Source organism: Oncorhynchus nerka, linkage group LG27 (genome assembly GCF_034236695.1).
Source record: "Oncorhynchus nerka isolate Pitt River linkage group LG27, Oner_Uvic_2.0, whole genome shotgun sequence".
Taxonomy (NCBI): domain Eukaryota; kingdom Metazoa; phylum Chordata; class Actinopteri; order Salmoniformes; family Salmonidae; genus Oncorhynchus; species Oncorhynchus nerka.
In genome coordinates this window covers 38,772,652-38,789,671 of record NC_088422.1, presented here as the reverse complement: position 1 = coordinate 38,789,671, position 17,020 = coordinate 38,772,652, and the positions used below count along the sequence as shown (strand labels likewise).

General features: G+C 45.3%; 1 protein-coding gene across 1 annotated transcript in view; it reads right to left on the bottom strand.

Annotated features, from left to right (window-relative positions):
* The window catches only part of LOC115111749 (autism susceptibility gene 2 protein-like), a 421,129-nt gene that overhangs the window by 285,891 nt on the left and 118,218 nt on the right, over positions 1-17,020 (bottom strand).

The window sequence follows — 17,020 nt, the reverse complement described above, 5'->3', positions numbered from 1 at the left end:
TGGCTGGAGGCGAGCGGAGACGAGGGGTCGGGACGCAGTGGTCCATGGCTCTGCTTCCTCCTGACAACCTCCCATGGCCTCCGAGCGATAGGGGTCCTCCATCTTGTGTCACGCGGGATGTCTTGGAGTAGCACAGCGCTGAGAGAAGAGAAAAGTGCGTTCACTCCCTCCACCACACAAAGAAACCCCCGCCTCCCGGAAGCATCCATCACAGCGGTCGCCGGTGGGGCGTGGGTAACGGATCGACTTTCCTCCAAGCGCTAATCAATCCCCAGCTAGCAGTCTATCCCTGGGAACAGTTATGGCCCTCCATAAAGCAAGCCTTTGGGGCATTACGGCACCCAGTAATCCTGCTAAGTGAGCAATATTTCCCATCTCTTCCGCTGCCATTAGACGGGCCCAAGTCATAAATACTAGAGTTAATCTGTGGCCGTGACCCTAGCCCACCCCCACCCCCACCCCGACTCCCCAGCCGACGTGCGGCCCCCAGCCATCAGCGCTGCAGCGGGGACAGGTGGAACCCACGGCCAAGGTAACAGTAGTCCCAGAGGCGGGCCTTCTAACTCTGATGATGACTGGACATGCCTCAACCTCACTACACTGGCCTGATAAATCTGCTAGGCCTGGAGGGAGAGCACTGGGATCAATTATGGCAGTCTGATGCACTGGTGCTCTACTCCATCAGCAAGAGCAAGTTCATTATGCATCAACGAAGGTAAACAGATCAGCCAGTAGGCACTCAGAGGCCTTTCATTCAGTCCCACCTTCATCAATCGTTTTATGTGTTATATGCAACATGCTGGGGTCTGAATGGTGCTACAGAAGAGCAATATTTCAATGTTCAATATTACTCAAATGTTTTTACCATTATTACAAATGTATATAATCTGGTATACTAAATAATTAAAAAGGCCAAGTCATATTTTGATCATGTCATTACATGCATTACCCTATGATATCCCAAAATAAACTAAACCGGATTCATAGATTGCTCCTCCGTCACTCGGTCGCGTCATGCCATTGTTATGAAAGTTGGCAAGCCGCCCTCTGCCGGCAGCGGGGCACAGTCATTCCGCACAGAGGCTAACTACTATTTTGTCTAAATTACACTATAGTGCCTGGAAATACAATGGCATTGCTAAAGTAGTCAAATATTTAGTAGGAAACAACTTTGCCAGCATTATCGTGTAGTCAAATGTACTTTAGACAGATGGCAATGTTGTCATTAGCTAGCAAAGTTTGTCGAAAGAAGCTAGCAATAGGATCCAGCTGTTCTGTTTAAAATATTCTGCCAAAGTCAGTGTGTACTCATAGAAGGGGGGGGCACCCCCCCACCCCACACACACACACGCATGCACACACACACACACACATTAAAATGGAGACCAGATCGCTGTTTCTCTGCGGGAGCTAGTGTGAGGTTGATATCCACCATTCCCCACATCAGAGCCCTAGCCTTGGATTCAAGAAACACCCAGAGGGCAATACCTGCCCTGCACCCATAACTGCAGAACAGCAGCAAGGCAAGGCAAGGGTCGATGTTATTCCGCCCATCATGCATCAATTCGTCTCCCAGAGGTAACCCTGCTCCAAACAGAGACCTCCACCTAATATCTGCTGGAAGGCCAAGTCTCTCCATCCACCCATCGGTCTGTCTGCCGGTGCAGAAGGCAGGAGGAGGCAGGAGTCAGGGCCTTCAAACCCACAACCCTGCTCTCCTGACTGTGCCTGTTCTGTTCACCCACAGGCTCCCTGGCTGTCAGAATAGAAAGCTCTGCTCTGGCATTTCCTCTCTCTGCTCAGGTCAGGAAGTGTATGTACCAGTTCATTGTTTTCAGCTTCAAAATCAGGGGAGACAAAACAGGTGTCCATGGAAACACTGGGGCTACTGTATATCTGCAAACACTTGTTCTTTCACAGATGAGATGTTCTTTGAGATGTTCCAAGGTCAGTTTGGTCACCTTTGGACACCAGACTGCATCTCTTTTATCAAACCAAGAAAGAGTACAATGCCATGTTTTTGCCTCATTTATTTGAATGTAAACCACCGTTCAAAAGTTTGGGGTCACTTACAAATGTCCTTGTTTTTGAAAGAAAAGCAAATGTTTTGTTAATTAAAATAACATCAAATTGATTAGAAATACAGTGTAGACATTGTTAATGTGGTAATTTACATTTTGCAGCTGGAAACGGCAGAGTTCCTCTGTCCAGTGTCTGTGTTCTTTTGCCCATCTTAATCTCTTTTTTTTATTGGCCAGTCTGAGATTTGGCTTTTTCTTTGCAACTCTGCCTAGAAGGCCAGCATCCCGGAGTTGCCTCTTAACTGTTAACGTTGAGACTTGTGTTTTGCGGGTACTATTTAATGAAGCTTCCAGTTGAGGACTTGTGAGGCATCTGTTTCTCAAATTGGACACTCTAATGTACATGTCCTCTTGCTCAGTTGTGCACTGGGGCCTCCCACTCCTCCTTCTATTCTAGTTAGACCCTGTTTGCATTGTTCTGTGAAGGGAGTAGTACACAGCATTGAATAAGATCTTCAGTTTCTTGGCATTTTCTCACATGGAATGGCCTTCATTTCTCAGAATAAGAATAGACTGACGAGTTTCAGAAGAAAGTTATTTTTTTCTTTATTTTGAGCCTGTAATCGAACCCACAAATACTGATGCTCCAGATACTCAACTAGTCTAAAAAAGTCCCGTTTTATTGCTTCTTTAATTAGAACAACAGTTTTCAGCTGTGCTAACATAATTGCAAAAGGGTTTTCTAATGATCAATTAGACTTTCAAAATGATAAACTTGGATGAGCTAACACAACATGCCATTGGAACACAGTAGTGATGGTTGCTGATAGTGGGCCTCTGTACGTCAATGTAGTTATTTCATAAAAAATTCTGCCATTTACAGCTACAATAGTCATTTACAACATTAACAATGTCTACACTGAAATTCTATTTAATTTTATGTTATTTTAATGGACATTGTTTTACATTTTATTTCAAAAACAAGGGAATTTCTAAGTGACCCAAAACGTTTGAAAGGTAGTGTATATCGATCGACATGATAATTCAATATTTTATATTAATTTTGGTTTAATTAAGTCAAACATTTTAATATGAAAGGCCTGAATATTAGCCAATGAATCAAAAGTATTTTATGCCATCTTTCCTTCAGCAGAAACTCAACTCTCGCCTTGCCAGACTGAAGGGAAGACAATCTGAGAGCTTCTGACATGTTCTTTGATACAGCCATTTGTTGTTCTTCATTTTATCTTTTCATATTTTTAGTAACAGCACACAGCCGGTAGTGGTTAAACTCTACTGATGTATCTGTCAAGTGCATTGTTATTATCTCAGAGCCTTCTCCTTTGAAGCCTGGTCTGTGGAGGCCTCCTCTCTGTTAGAGACCTGGGCATCGTCCAAGAAGAGTCCAGCCTGCTGAAGCACCAGCCTCCACACAGTGAGAGGCCCTCAGTGCATAGTGGAGCGGAGGAAGGACTCCACGGCCCCTCGGCCCCAGTCTGGGCCAAGCCTGAGTAATGCTCTGGGGCTCTGAAATCATTTCCACTTGGACCAGGAATGAACCCATCTCAAATTGGATTCGTATGCTCTGGAAGGCTGACAAGAATCCCTCCGGTCTTCATCCAAGCGCAGTAGCTCCCCCGTCAGGTTGAAGGACTTATGTCTGTATCTCTCTCTAGATCTGCTCGATAGCTCTCATATGGTACGCCTGCAATGCCCTGTTATCAAAGGCTGGTCTGTCTGCTTAAGGAAAATATTGTGAAGTGTAGATCTGTGGCTGATTGACTGAAACGTTGCCCCTGATGTTATCCGTTGGGGACCCTGTAGGAGTGATGAACTCTTGGTCTAGTATCGTCTCCAGGACAGAGGTTAAACACTGTGGAGGGGCAGCCAGGCAGGGAGCGTCAACCGAGTGTAAGGGAATACCTCAATTATAAAAGACCCTGGCCGTCTCCTCCAGCTCAAATCAAAGTGAATGAGGGGAGAGGAGGGGGAGGAGAGCGGGAGGAGAGCGGGAGGAGGGATGATGTTCTTAGCTCTGACAGTGTGGCAGCTTGTAAAACCTTTGCCTTATCGCTCAACAATCAGCCTAATTATGTTCTTTGAAGGGGCCAAATTAATCCGCCATTGTCAGCCGGTGGCTAAGTGTTTCTCTCCACACATCCAGAGGAATCCGCAATTAACCAGAGCCAAATTTATTTAGTGACACTTCTCAGCTTCTGACTCCCTCCAATTATCACTAATCAATTCTAGCGAGAGCCCATGGAGCGCGGGCGGGGTCACTGTCATTTGTAGAGGGAGCGTCAACAAACCCCTGCGAGCATCCACAGAAAGACCAGATGTGTCAACGCTGTCAGGGTGCCTGCAATAAGCAGAGGGACCGGCCCTGATGAATTGCAAAGAGGCCTGCAGGCCTTCTGGCCAGGAACAGCCCCTCTCGCTCCAGAGTCAGTGTTAATTGAAAAGAGTCTGCGGCCGGCGGACCGGGTCCCACACACATCAACCCCATCCTGGCTGTCACTATGCTCCCTTCGCTCCCCTGGACATGACTGGGCCTAGCCTGATCAGTCACCTCATCTTCCGGCTGTTAATGATTATTAGGTGCCCATTGGATTACTGCACGTTCTGTGTTTAAAGACACTCTGCTGCCAGTGGAGCTGAATGATGAATCTCCGTGGGACAGTTGAGTAGAGCGATAATGTTTTAGAGGCGGCAAGGCTAGGGGAGCACAGTGAATGGTAATGTTTTAGAGGCGGCAAGGCTAGGGGAGCACAGTGAATGGTAATGTTTTAGAGGCGGCAAGGCTAGGGGAGCACAGTGAATGGTAATGTTTTAGAGGCGGCAAGGCTAGGGGAGCACAGTGAATGGTAATGTTTTAGAGGCGGTAAGGCTAGGGGAGCACAGTGAATGGTAATGTTTTAGAGGCGGTAAGGCTAGGGGAGCACAGTGAATGGTAATGTTTTAGAGGCGGCAAGGCTAGGGGAGCACAGTGAATGGTAATGTTTTAGAGGCGGTAAGGCTAGGGGAGCACAGTGAATGGTAATGTTTTAGAGGCGGTAAGGCTAGGGGAGCACAGTGAATGGTAATGTTTTAGAGGCGGTAAGGCTAGGGGAGCACAGTGAATGGTAATGTTTTAGAGGCGGTAAGGATAGGGGAGCACAGTGAATGGTAATGTTTTAGAGGCGGTAAGGCTAGGGGAGCACAGTGAATGGTAATGTTTTAGAGGCGGTAAGGATAGGGGAGCACAGTGAATGGTAATGTTTTAGAGGCGGTAAGGATAGGGGAGCACAGTGAATGGTAATGTTTTAGAGGCGGTAAGGCTAGGGGAGCACAGTGAATGGTAATGTTTTAGAGGCGGTAAGGCTAGAGGAGCACAGTGAATGGTAATGTTTTAGAGGCGGTAAGGATAGGGGAGCACAGTGAATGGTAATGTTTTAGAGGCGGTAAGGATAGGGGAGCACAGTGAATGGTAATGTTTTAGAGGCGGTAAGGCTAGGGGAGCACAGTGAATGGTAATGTTTTAGAGGCGGTAAGGCTAGGGGAGGATACATTTCCTTGAAGAGCGGGTGGTTAAGAGCAGGCATACACTTGCTATTCTTAGAGCAAAGTAGTGACAAGGTAATTACTATTCCCGTAAGCCCCCAAAATGCCACCCTATTCATTTCAAGACATCCAAGACGTTTACGGAAACCAAAGATCAACAAAGAGTCCATACAGTACCGTGTCATTTGAAGTATGAAAACATAGTGTACCTTACAAAGTGTTAACGGAACAAATCTAGGCGTGTCGTAAAAGAACGGCTTTCAGGCCACAAACGACCATGAGATCTCAATGAGAATGTCCCTCAAACCAAAACACACACAGATGAGCAATGCATCTACTGCGGAATGTGTGTATGTGTGTGTGTGTGTGTGTGTGTGTGTGTGTGTGTGTGTGTGTGTGTGTGCATGCGCGCATGAACATGTGTGTGTGTTTGTATGTTGTGTGTGCGTATGTTTGTTGGGCCATCCTAGGCAGGTTGCTGTCCGTCAGGCTAACCCTCCACCACCACCACTCTGTCTGTCACAGCAGCGCCGTGGTCAGTGATGCTGTGAAGGAAAGCTCACTCACCGGAATAACCATGTTACAAACCCGCTGTAAACGCTACTAATATTTAATGCCTTGCTGTCAAGACTGAGGGCCCTGGGCAGACAGTGGAACTGTGCACTCAACTGTGTTTGCGTGCCGGTGGTTGTGCATTCAGGTACCCTAGCGGTCAGAGCGTTGGGCCAGAAACCGAAATACCGAACACCCTAGCCGACAAGGTGAAACATCTGTCGATGTGCCCTTGAGCAAGGCACTTAACCCTAATTTCCTCCAGGGTTGGCTTACTACTATGGCTGACCCTGTAAAACAACACATTTCACTGCACCTATCTGGTGTATGTGACATTACAACCTTTTTTTTATGTGAGTGGAAAATCAGAGTGAGTGACTGTGTGTGTGTCTGTGTGTCGCTGACTGCACTATCCAGCTGACCAATAACAAACCTGATCCATATCCTCCTGAATCTGCTCAACTGTACCAGACCTTATTACCTGACCTTTTTAGATTCATAACAACAATACTGCTGAGCCTCGAGAAATCACCTTCCTTCCTTCCTCACTCACTCTGCAATGCTACTATTCTCCCACCACAGACCCATAGCAAGCCAACGGCTTATCCATCCACATCAGGTGAGTGAGGAGAGAGAGAGAGAGAGATAACATCAGACTGGCTCTAGCTGGATCAGCATGGAACAGCGCCCGCTGTGTTAAGGCCAGACTAATAATAGCAGCACCCTGTGGGCGGATGACACCAGATACACATCCTTATGGGCTGCCACTATATAAACTTCCTATGGCTTATAGAGAGGCAAGGAAATAGGAACTGCGGAATATACTCCAGTGATGAAACTGAGAAACTAGTATCAACGACGGCGGCCATGTTGGATCCAATGAAAAGTCAATGTGGGGCACATAGAGTATAAAACAATATTATAGTACAGCAATGGCCATTTTGTGCAGGTAGGCTCTGAGAATAGCAGTCTCCTCCCAACCTCGGTGCCCTTCTCTCTTTCTGGTATAATCCTCAAGAGCTGTCGGTGCTGTATTACTTTCACTTAGACAGCAGTTTAAGAGTGGTCCACACCTACACTGTGCAAACACCAGCACCAGGGGATGCTTTCCACTTAAAACAAGCAGTGGGAGCGCATTAACATTTCAAGGTATTATTTCAAAAGGGGAAATTGCTGCTGAATATTTCATGCGTTTGGTATTTAGCCCTATGACTCGCCGCCCGCCGCAGCAGACAGGAGGGAGCTGTGGAGCGCTGTGGAGTCTGAGGTGAGGCGAGGGGTGAGATCTCAGAGAGGATGAGAAGGAGTCCAGTGGGAGACGACCGTCGGCAGCGGTTAAAGAGAGAGAGAGATCAGCAGTGCTGTGATATGAGGAACGCTACTGGTGACCAGGCTGCACTCTGAGGACCAGTTAAGTTACAGGGTCATTAATTAAACTAGGAAGAGAGAGAGAGTGAAAGAGTGAGTGAGTGAGTGAGTGAGTGAGTGAGTGAGTGAGTGAGTGAGTGAGTGAGTGAGTGAGTGAGTGAGTGAGTGAGTGAGTGAGTGAGTGAGTGAGTGAGTGAGTGATTGAGAGAGAGAGAGAGAGAGAGAGAGAGAGAGAGAGAGAGAGAGAGAGAGAGAGAGAGAGAAGAGAGAGAGGAGACAGAGAGAGAGAGAGAGAGAGAGAGAGAGAGAGAGAGAGAGAGAGAGATCTTATGTTTAATCAAGTCATGGCTGAACGACGACATGGATAACATACAACTGGCTGGGTTTTCTTTGTATCGGCAAGATAGAACAGCTGCCTCCAGTCAGACAAGGGGTGGCGGTCTGTGTCTATTTGTCAATAACAGCTGATGCACAAAATATAAAATTAAGGAAGTCTCAAGGTTGTGCTTGCCTGAAGCAGAGAATCTCATGATAAGCTGAAGACCACACTATTTAGCAAGAGTTTTCATCCATATTATCCGTAGCTGTCTATTTACCACCATAAACCTATGCTGGAACTAAGACCACACTCAACGCACAGCGGTTAAAGAGAGAGAGACTATAACCAAACAAGAAAATGCTCATCCAGAGGTGGCGCTCCTAGTGGCCGGGGACTTTAATGCAGTAAAACGTAAATCCGTTTTAAATCATTTCTAGTATGTTACATGTGCAACCAGAGCGGAAAAAAACTCTAGACCACCTTTACTCCACACACAGAGAAGAGTACAAAGCTCTCCCTCGCCCTCCATTTGGAAAATCTGACCATAACTCATAACTCTATCATTCAGATTCCTGCTTACAAGCAAAAACTAAAGCAGTAATTACCAGTGACTCGCTCAATACGGAAGTGGTCAGATGACGCAGAAGCTAAGCTACAGGACTGTTTTCTAGCAAAGACTGGAATATGTTCCGGGGTTCTTCCGATGACATTGAGGAATACACCACATCAGTCACTGGCTTCATCAATAAGTGCATTGATGACGTTATCCCCACAGTGACCGTACTTACATACCCCAACCAGAAGCCATGGATTACAGGCAACATCCACACTGAGCTAAAGGCTGGTGCTGCGACTTCCAAGGAATGGGACTCTAACCCAGATGCTTAGAAGAAATCCAGCTATCCCCTCCGATGAAACATCAAACAGGCAAAGCGTCAATTCAGGACTAAGACTGAACCCTACTACACTCGCCTGACCGCAAGGCACTACAGAGGGTAGTGCGTACAGCCCAGTACATCACTGGGCCAAGCTTCCTTCCAGGACCTCTATACCAGGAGATGTCAGAGGAAGGCCCTAAAAAATTGCAAAAGACTCTCTCGTCTACCGCACGGCAAGCGATACCGGAGCACCAAGTCTAGATCCAAAAGCCTTCTTAATAGCTTCTACCCCCAAATCACAAGACTCCTGAACAGCTACTCAAATGACTACTCTGACTATTTGCATTGACCACCCCCCCACCCCCACATTTTTTATGCTGCTACTACTCTCTGTTATTATCTATGCATAGTCACTTTACCTCTACCTACATGTACATATTACCTCATTTACCTTGACTAACATGTGCCCCTACACACTGACACTGTACCGGTACCCCCTGTATATAGCCTTGTTACTGTTCTTTAATTGTTTCTCTTGAATTATTTGTTACTTTTCCATTTTCTTTTTTTCTTTCTTTTTTACTTCAGTTTATTTGAGTAAATACTTTAACACTTATTTCTCTTAAAACGGCACTGTTGGTTAAGGGATTTTAAGTAAGCATTTCACTGTAAGGTCTACTTACACCTGTTATATTCGGTGCATGTGACAAATAAAATTGGATTTGAGAGCGTAAGACAGTGAGAGAGCGAGAGAGAGATCAACTAATTGGCAAAGGCACTAGAACAGTCTGCAGCACACGGCCTCACCCTACTAGAAACCGAAGTCAAATGTCTACTGTTCGCTGATGATCTGGTGCTTCTGTCCCCAACCAAGGAGGGCCAACAGCAGCACCTAGATCATCTGCACAGATTCTGTCAGACTTGGGCCCTGACAGTAAATCTCAGTAAGACAAAAAAGGTGCAGTTGCCAGGACCACAAATACAAATTCCATCTAGACACTAGGCCTAAACATCAGCGCCACCGGTAACTTCCACAAAGCTGTGAACAAGCTGAGAGATAAGGCCAGAAGGGCCTTCTATGCCATCAAATGGAACATACAATTCGACATACCAATTAGGATCTGGCAAAAAATACTAGAATCAGTTATAGAACCTCTAGCCCTTTATGGTTGTGAGGTCTGGGGTCCGCTCACCAAACAAGAAATCACAAAATGGGACAAAGAGCAAGTTGAGATTCTGCATGCAGAATTCTGCAAAAATATCCTTTGTGTACAACGTAAAACACAAAATAATGCATGCAGAGCAGAATTAGGCCGATACCCGCTAATTTGATCAAAATCCAGAAATGAGCCGCTAAATTCTAGAACCACCTAAAAGGAAGCAATAACCTTCCATAACAAAGCCATCACCTACAGAGAGATGAACCTGGAGAAGAGTCCTCTAACAAGCTGGTCCTAGGGTTCTGTTCACAATCACAAACAGACCCCACAGAGCCCCAGGACAGCAACACAATTGGACACAACCAAATCATGAGAAAACAAAAATATAATTACTTGACACATTGGAAAACATTTACAAAAAAGATAAGCAAACTAGAATGCTATTTGGCCCTAAACAGAGAGTACACACTGGCAGAATACCTGACCATTGGAACTGACCAAAACTTAAGGAAGACTTTGACTATGTACAGACTCAGTGAGCATAGCCTTGCTATTGAGAGAGTATAGCCTTGTTATTATGTGAGCATAGCCTTGCTATTAAGTCCGCCATAGCCTGTTTTGTCTTGAGAGCCAGGTCTGCCTATGTGCACACTGCCCACAAAATGAGGTGGAAACTAAGCTGCACTTCCTAACTTCCTGCCAAATGTATGACCATATTAGAGACACATATTTCCCTCAGATTACACAGATCTACAAAGAATTTAAAAAACAAACCCAATTTTGATAAACTCCCATATCTACTGGGTGAAATACCACAGTGTGCTGTCACGCCCTGATCTGGTTCACCTGTCCTTGTGGTTGTCTCCACCCCCTCCAGGTGTCACTTATTATCCCCGGTGTATATATCCCTGTGTTTCCTGTCTCTCTGTGCCAGTTCGTCTTGTTTGCAAAGTCAACCAGCGGTTTTTCCTTAATCATATTTTTCCCAAGTCTCAGTTTGTTTCTAGTCCTGCTGGTTTCTGACCCCTGCCTGGCCTGACCTCGAGACTGCCTATCGTCTGGTACTGTTTGGACTCTGACCTGGTTTATGAACTCTTGCCTGTCCCGACCTGCCTTTGCCTACTCCCTTTGTTATAATAAATATCGGAGCTCTACCATCTGCCTCCTGTGTCTGCATTTGGGTCTCGCCTAGTGTGCCAACACAGCAGAAAGATTTGAAAAAATGAAAAAATGAAAAAGCTGTTGTGCAGCAACTCACTTCTTTCATGAACACAATGTATACGAAACGCTTCAGTCTGGTTTTAGACCCCATTATAGCACCGAGACTGCACTTGTGAAGATGGTAAATGATCTTTTAATGGCGTCAGACCAAGGCTCTGCATCTGTCCTTGTGCTCCTAGACCTTAGTGCTGCTTTTGATACCTTTAATCCCCACATTCTTTGGAGAGATTGGAAACACAAATTGGTCTACACGGACAAGTTCTGGCCTGGTTTAGATCTTATCTGTCTGAAAGATATCAGTTTGTCTCTCTGGATGGTTTGTCCTCTGACAAATCAACTGTACATTTCTGTGTTCCTCAAGGCTAAGTTTTAGGACCACTATTGTTTTCACTATAAATTTGACCTCTTGGTGATGTCATTCGGAAACATAATGTTAACTTTCACTGCTATGTGGACAACACACAGTTGTACATTTCGATGAAACATGGTGAAGCCCTAAAATTGCCCTCCCTGGAGGCCTGTGTTTCAGACATAAGGAAGTGGATGGCGGCAAATGTTCTACTTTTAAATTTGGACAAAACAGAGATGCTAGTTCTAGGTCCCAAGAAACAAAGAGATCTTCTGTTGAAACTGACATTTAATCTTGATGGTTGTACAGTCGTCTCAAATAAACCTGTGAAGGACCTCGGCGTTACTCTGGACCCTGATCTCTCTTTTGACGAACATATGAAGACTGTTTCAAGGACAGCTTTTTTCCATCTACGTAACATTGTAAAAATCAGAAACTTTCTGTCCAAAAATTATGCTGAAAAATTCATCCATTCTTTTGTCACTTCTAGGTTAGACTACTGCAATGCTCTAATTTCCGGCTACCCGGAAAAAGCAATAAATAAAGTTCAGTTAGTTCTAAACACGGCTGCTAGAATATTGACTAAAACAAAAAATGTCATCATATTACTCCAGTGCAGCCTCTCTACACTGGTTTCCTGTTAAGGCAAGGGCTGTTTCCTGGGCTGTTTCCTGTTTCCTGTTTAAGGCAAGGGCTGTTTTACTGCTAACCTACAAAGTACATGGGCTTGCTCCTACCTATCTTTTCGATTTGGTCCCGCCGTACATACCTACACGTACGCTACGGTCACAAGACGTAGGCCTCCTAATTGTCCCTAGAATTTCTAAATAAACAGCTGGAGGCAGGGCTTTCTCCTATAGAGCGCAATTTTTATGGAATAGTCTGCCTATCCATGTGAGAGACGCACATGTGTGTGTTGGTCTCAACCTTTAAGTCTTTATTGAAGACTCATCTCTTCAGTAGGTCCTACGATTGAGTGTAGTCTGACCCAGGAGTGTGAAGGTGAACGGAAAGGCACTGGAGCAACGTACCGCCCTTGCTGTCTCTGCCTGGCCGGTTCCCCTCTCTCCACTGGGATTCTCTGCCTCAAACCTTATTACAGGAGCTTACTGGTGCTCTTCCATGCCATCCCTAGGAGGGGTGCGTCACTTGAGTGGGTTGAGTCACTGACGTGATCTTCCTGTCCGGGTTGACACCCCCCCCTTGGGTTGTGCCGTGGGGGAGATCTTCGTGGGCTATATATATTATTCGTGGGTCGCTCCTACCAGGTGGCGTGGCGAGAATCTGTCTCCTCACCACGCGCTCTCACCACTGGCGTCCCCCAGGGCTCTGTTCTAGGCCCTCTCCTATTCTCGCTATACACCAAGTCACTTGGCTCTGTCATAACCTCACATGGTCTCTCCTATCATTGCTATGCAGACGACACACAATTAATCTTCTCCTTTCCCCCTTCTGATGACCAGGTGGCGAATCGCATCTCTGCATGTCTGGCAGACATATCAGTGTGGATGACGGATCACCACCTCAAGCTGAACCTCGGCAAGACGGAGCTGCTCTTCCTCCCGGGAAGGACTGCCCGTTCCATGATCTCGCCATCACGGTTGACAACTCCATTGTGTCCTCCTCCCAGAGCGCTAAGAACCTTGGCGTGATCCTGGACAACACCCTGTCGTTCTCAACTAACATCAAGGCGGTGGCCCGTTCTTGTAGGTTCATGCTCTACAACATCCGCAGAGTACGACCCTGCCTCACACAGGAAGCAGCGCAGGTCCTAATCCAGGCACTTGTCATCTCCCGTCTGGATTACTGCAACTCGCTGTTGGCTGGGCTCCCTGCCTGTGCCATAAAACCCCTACAACTCATCCAGAACGCCGCAGCCCGTCTGGTGTTCAACCTTCCCAAGTTCTCTCACGTCACCCCGCTCCTCCGCTCTCTCCACTGGCTTCCAGTTGAAGCTCGCATCCGCTACAAGACCATGGTGCTTGCCTACGGAGCTGTGAGGGGAACGGCACCTCAGTACCTCCAGGCTCTGATCAGGCCCTACACCCAAACAAGGGCACTGCGTTCATCCACCTCTGGCCTGCTCGCCTCCCTACCACTGAGGAAGTACAGTTCCCGCGCAGCCCAGTCAAAACTGTTCGCTGCTCTGGCCCCCAATGGTGGAACAAACTCCCTCACGACGCCAGGACAGCGGAGTCAATCACCACCTTCCGGAGACACCTGAAACCCCACCTCTTTCAGGAATACCTAGGATAGGATAAAGTAATCCTTCTCACCCTCCCCCCCCTTAAAAGATTTAGATGCACTATTGTAAAGTGGCTGTTCCACTGGATGTCTTAAGGTGAATGCACCAATTTGTAAGTCGCTCTGGATAAGAGCGTCTGCTAAATGACTTAAATGTAAATGTCTATACTCGGCCTTGTCTCAGGATGGTAAGTTGGTGGTTGAAGATATCCCTCTAGTGGTGTGGGGGCTGTGCTTTGGCAAAGTGGGTGGGGTTATATCCTGCCTGTTTGGTCCTGTCCGGGGGTATCGTCGTATGTGGACTCATTGTCTCCCGACACCTCCTGTGTCAGCCGCCAGTATTTATGCTGCAATAGTTTGTGTCAGGGGGCTAGGGTCAGTCTGTTATATCTGGAGTATTTATCCTGTCTTATCCGGTGTCCTGTGGGAATTTAAGTATGCTGTCTCTAATCTCTCTCTCTCTCTCTCTCTCTCTCGCTCTCTCTTTCTTTCTTTCTTTCTCTCTCTCTTTCTTTCTTTCCTTCTTTCTTTCTTTCTCTCTAGAGTTCTTTCTTTCTTTCTCTTTAGAGTTCTTTCTCTATTGGAGAACCTGAGCCCTAGGACCATGCCTCAGGACTACCTGGCCTGATGACTCCTTGCTGTCCGCACCGGACGTGCTACATGTCCCAGACCTGCTGTTTTCAACTATCTAGAGACAGCAGGAGCGGTAGAGGTACTCTGAATGATCCGCTACGAAAAGCCAACTGACATTTACTCCTGAGGTGCTGACCTGTTGCACCCTCTACAACCACTGTGATTATTATTATTTGACCCTGCTGGTCATCTATGAACATTTGAACATCTTGGCCATGTTCTGTTATAATCTCCACCTGGCACAGCCAGAAGAGGACTGGTCACCCCTCATAACCTGGTTTCTCTCTAGGTTTCTTCCTAGGTTCTGGCCTTTCTAGGGAGTGTTTCCTAGCCACCGTGCTTCTACACCTGCATTGCTTGCTGTTTGGGGTTTTAGGCTCGGTTTCTGTACAGTACTTTGTGACATCAGCTGATGTAAGAAGGGCTTTATAAATACATTTGATTGATTGATGGACCTGTTGCCACAAGAAAAGGGCAACCAGTGACAAACAAACACCATTGTAAATACACCACATATTTATGTTTATTTTCCCTTTTGTATTTTAACTATTTGTACATTCTATTCTTTTGGAACTTTCGTGAGTGTAATGTTTACTGTAAGTTTGTATTGTTTATTTCACTTTTGTTTATTATCTACTTCACTTGCTTTGGCAATGTTAAAATGTTTCCCATGCCAATAGAGCCCTTAAATTGAATTGAGAGAGAGACACTCATCCTCCGGATAGAGAGAGGCACAGTCTATGGTCTATCCGACAGAGAGAGAGAGAGATGCCCCTCAGATCCATAACACTGTAGAATGAACATTGTGTTCACTGGGCTCACTATTATAAAGAGGGCTGGACAGCCTGAAAAGCCTGATACTTTGTGTAAAAAATACTATCCAATGCAGAGGAAAGTGTATAACAAGAGCCCATTTGAAACCCACTTGGAAAAAACGTGAAACAATTCACATGAAATTGAGTGGAAGAAAAGTACAGTTTACCTACACAGTGAGAAATTATACTTTAAGCAACTTTTGAGAGGTTTCAAAAACAACACTGTCAACCATTTCTTGTTGTTTTTACGGTAACTTATAGGCAGCCATACCGTATTTTACATCTGTTACTGTAACCTTTTTTTTACCATTGTTTTTACAGTAACTTACAGGCAACTGGCTGCCTGTTAGTTACAGTAAAACAACAGTACAGTGCATTACTGTAATCTTATTGGATTTGTATTTTACAGTATTTCACCGTAAGTACATAGGATTGGTGCAAACAGGTTGGCTGTTAGGTAATGAGATTACATATTACAACATATCAATGAATGTCATATTAGAAGCCTTTGTTAAGGCCTCCACAATTCCAAGTGAAAAAAGACAACAAAAAAAGACCAAACAGTGACTATAGGTCCAAACAGACCAAAGGACATGACAAATACTCAACCTTTCAAGGTATAAAGGGTGAGTACGTTATTTCAGAAGCTAGCAGATTCGGTACTTACCAACAGCAGTTGCAAATCCCAATAAATCCACATCACATTTTGAAGTTAACTTTCCTTGCTTTGTGTAACAACCCTATGAATAATCTTGCAAATAAGTTTTGTGGGTCAGAGTACAGTATTTATTTAGTTTCATAGCACAAACGTTTGCTGGCAAGTCTCTCATACTGGCTTTAGCCAGGGCCTGTTCTGGTAAGTCCAGAAGGGTTGCATAGCAACAAGTGCCTCGGAGGGAGGCAACGTCTGCATAGCCAACAAATTCCCATGATTTGTGAATCTGTTCGGACTGAACAACTAGAGTGACAGCTCAAATGGTTTTGAAAAAATATGATTTTGGCTAAAAGGGATAAGTATCTAACAAAACAACTACATTGTGGCATTCACTAATCATAAACTATTTACATTAAATAGAAATGTGGTTACATTTGGGGACAAAATTCTAAATTACTCAACCTTAAAGACTTGCTGCCACTCCAACCTGTCCCCTATAAACATTTAATTGACGGGGCACTACTACCACATATCAGTTAAATTGGTAAAGTACTCACAAATAGGTGGCACAAATGTAGCCTCTTATAAGGTACACCTCTAAATATGTTAATGAGCCAGAAACAACAATAGCATGCACCCAATAGTGGTCAAAAGGTTTTTGGCACTCCAAAAATGCGGTACGGTACTGTATTCTGTGGCATGGAATTACAAGCCTTTGAAATACAGCAAAAACATTATCTCTTATTTTAGAGGAGGTGCTTTGATTTTGTCAACCTTGTGCTCTTTGTGTAGCATTATTTTTTGAACATTCACAAATACAGTAGGTGTACTTCTACTGTATTTTACACATTTTACGGTAAAGTCCAAAATACATCTAATATTTCACCACAATGCAATGTAATTTCATTCATCTACTGTTTTCAGTTTATGCTGTTGATTATACGGTAATATACCATGAAAATAACATGACGGTTTTACATTGTACCATATCAAATATTCTACACCACGAAATTAAAACAAAACTACTGCTAGATTAACAGTTAAATCCACTCTGGCCACTGTTTTGACAGACCTGACAGACCACACCCACACACACTATCTACTGTTCAAGGGTTAATCAGCTCAGCATTGCTGGCCTGGTGGTTTGGCTGACTGCTCATATTGGACAGACTGGATAACAACATCTCCTCAACCCCTCAGAGGAATAGAGGGGGTTGAGGGGGTTCCCCCTGGCCCCTGAGGACCCACCCTGAGCTGCCCCCATC